Source organism: Sinocyclocheilus anshuiensis, unplaced genomic scaffold, assembly GCF_001515605.1.
Source record: "Sinocyclocheilus anshuiensis isolate Anshui unplaced genomic scaffold, SAMN03320099.WGS_v1.1 scaffold711, whole genome shotgun sequence".
Classification (NCBI taxonomy): domain Eukaryota; kingdom Metazoa; phylum Chordata; class Actinopteri; order Cypriniformes; family Cyprinidae; genus Sinocyclocheilus; species Sinocyclocheilus anshuiensis.
Genome location: NW_015552595.1, coordinates 275,895 through 279,273, shown reverse-complemented (window position 1 = coordinate 279,273; position 3,379 = coordinate 275,895).

Here is a 3,379-nt window from a genome sequence, read left to right as displayed (position 1 = left end):
GTGTGTGTGTGTGTTTTGTGTGTGTGTGTGTGTGTGTGTGTGTGTGTGTGTGTGAGTGACCATGTGTTTCTGTTTCTTAACCTCTGTTTGTGTTGATTTAGTTTTTAATGTACTGTCGCGTCATTATTTTATTACTATCAAAACTACCTTTCAATTCAAATGATCACAGTCAATAAATCATTCATTATTCACGTTATGGAGCTCTGGCTCTTTCCAGCGTTTTGTGTTCTTCTGTCTTCTGCTGTTTTTCTTGTCATGCATTGAAATCATGGAATTCGTTTTTATTTTTAGGTTACAGCTTGTTAATAATTTGTGTTAAAACTTGTTAATGACATAAAATTTCAAGCTGTTATAGTTCATTTTATTCAACATGCAATTTCATGACATTCAAGGAAAATAGTCTTGTACTTTTTAAACTTCATCTGTCACCCCACATTTTCAAAATGACAATTAAAAAACAAAAAAAAGTTTTGTGTGTGTGTGTGTTTCTGTCATTATTGTTGACTTGATTGCACAGACACTATTGGAAGCGAGCTGAGCTGGATGATGACATCACTGAATCGATGAATGATGAACTTTTCCTGTTTAATTCTCTAAAGCTGCTTTGACACAATCTGTATTGTATAAAGTGCTATAGAAATAAAGGTGACTTGAGTGTGTGTGTGTGTGTGTGTGTGTGTGTGAGTGTGTGTGTGTGTGTGAGTGAGTGAGTGTGTGAGAGTGTGTGAGTGTGTGTGTGTGTGTGAGTGAGTGAGTGTGTGAGAGTGTGTGAGTGTGTGTGTGTGTGTGAGTGAGTGAGTGTGTGAGAGTGTGTGAGTGTGTGTGTGTGTGTGAGTGAGTGAGTGTGTGAGAGTGTGTGAGTGTGTGTGTGTGTGTGAGTGAGTGAGTGTGTGAGAGTGTGTGAGTGTGTGTGTGTGTGTGAGTGAGTGAGTGTGTGAGAGTGTGTGAGTGTGTGTGTGTGTGTGAGTGAGTGAGTGTGTGAGAGTGTGTGAGTGTGTGTGTGTGTGTGAGTGAGTGAGTGTGTGAGAGTGTGTGAGTGTGTGTGTGTGTGTGAGTGAGTGAGTGTGTGAGAGTGTGTGAGTGTGTGTGTGTGTGTGAGTGAGTGAGTGTGTGAGAGTGTGTGAGTGTGTGTGTGTGTGTGAGTGAGTGAGTGTGTGAGAGTGTGTGAGTGTGTGTGTGTGTGTGAGTGAGTGAGTGTGTGAGAGTGTGTGAGTGTGTGTGTGTGTGTGAGTGAGTGAGTGTGAGTGTGAGTGTGTGTGTTCCAAAATAAATCTAATTTGTCATTATTAATCTTAGAATAGTGTCCAGATTCCACGGCTGAATAATCAACCATTCATAAAGAGACAGACATGCATTTATTCTTATTATAGACAATAGTTATATTATATTAAGAGACTTTTATTATATGGACAAAAACAATACTGAGACATTTCTTAAAATATTTTCTTTCTTATAATTAGATCACATTTAGATGCTTCATCACACTGACATGATATGAATGAGTGAAAGAATAATTTCATCAGCTGTGGTTTGTGTAATCACAGTCGATCCACATCAGATGCGTATCGTAATAACTCAGTCCGGTGTGTTGATCTCAGATCCGTCACGCCTGTCATACAATAATGACACATGAGGCTTTATAAAGGCCCTCAGACAGTCGACCCAACCTCCGGCTGACCCTTGACCTCCGGTGTGACGGTCACATTCAAATGCACTCAATCACCATCAGGCTGTATTGACCCTGAGCTCCACTCTCCTTCTGAACGGGGAACTTTGATCTTTGACCTTTTTCCAGATCAGTGGACTCTGAATATGCCGATGACGTCCCTCGAGTCCACAAACGCAAGCGGCCATTACCACGCTTTTATCTCCTTAAAAAAAAAGAAAAAGAGAAATTGATCCAGCAGTGATCGATAAATCATTGATCGGCTTTATTTCAGGGAAATATTGCATTTGCTCTGTCAGGAATTAATTAGCTTCTAGTGTCACTTCAGTTTTAAAGTTTTGCTCCACAGATTATTCATAAACTTCATGTCCTGCTACATTTGTGCTCAAATTATGCAACTCGTTATCTTAACCAGCAAGACTACCTGTGTAGTAACTATACCAGCACTAACCAGATTAACCTTTTGTGTTCCACAGGAGAAAATCAAATGTGTTTGGACGACATGATGGTGAGTAAATTATGACAGAAAATCTCAAATGAGTAATTGCATTTAAAGGAAAAGTTCAGAAATGTAAATGTGCTCACCATCAGATCATCTGAGATTAGGATGAGTTTGTTTCTTCATCAGGTTTGTAGAAATGTAGCACTGCATCAGTGTCTCAGCAATGGATGCTCTGCAGTGAATGGGTGCCGTCAGAATGAGAGTCCAAACAGCTGATAAAAACATCACAATAATCCACAGCACTCCAGTCCATCAGTTAACATCTGGAGAAGACAAAAGCTGAAACAAATCCAGCATTAAGACGCTTTTAACTAAAATACATTGAGTCCATAATCCATAATAACGCTTCCTCCAGTGAAAAAGTGTTCTGGTCTGAATCAGGAGAGAAATCTGCACAGATCAAGCAGCGTTTGAACAGCTCTAAACTAATATGTGGCTGGATTCTGATGTGAGAGACAACAGCAGATGCACTTTTTCACTGGAGGAAGCGTTATTATGGATTATGGACTCAATGTATTTTAGTTAAAAGCGTCTTAATGCTGGATTTGTTTCAGCTTTTGTCTTCTCCAGATGTTAACTGATGGACTGGAGTGCTGTGGATTACTTGTGGATTATTGTGATGTTTTTATCAGCTGTTTGGACTCTCATTCTGACGGCACCCATTCACTGCAGAGCATCCATTGCTGAGACACTGATGCAGTGCTACATTTCTACAAACCTGATGAAGAAACAAACTCATCCTAATCTTGGATGGACTGAGGATGAGCACATTTCAGCACATTTTCATTTTTGGCTGAACTATTTCTTTCAAATCCATATTGTTTGCTGAGAAATGCTTTGCATTACTAAACTATACTACATTATACTACTAATAAATTATCAGTAATGTTAATAAAACAATAATAAAATTCTAATACAATCAAATGAAATGGAAGAGAATAAAACCCACTGATCAAATAGACAAATGCATATTTCTCTGTCTCATCGATGTCATGCAAAGGGTTATTCTGAGACAGTAAACTACGGTAAGTGATGCATTGTGGGTAACGGGTGTGTGTGATGAACAGCTGAGACGTGGTCTTACTGTAACACACACATTTGTTCTTCTCGTATTGAACCACACTCACTCATACTCATAACTGAAGTGTGTGTGTGTGTGTGTGTGTGTGTGTATGCGTGTGCGTGTGCGTGTGTGTGTGAGTGAGTGTGTG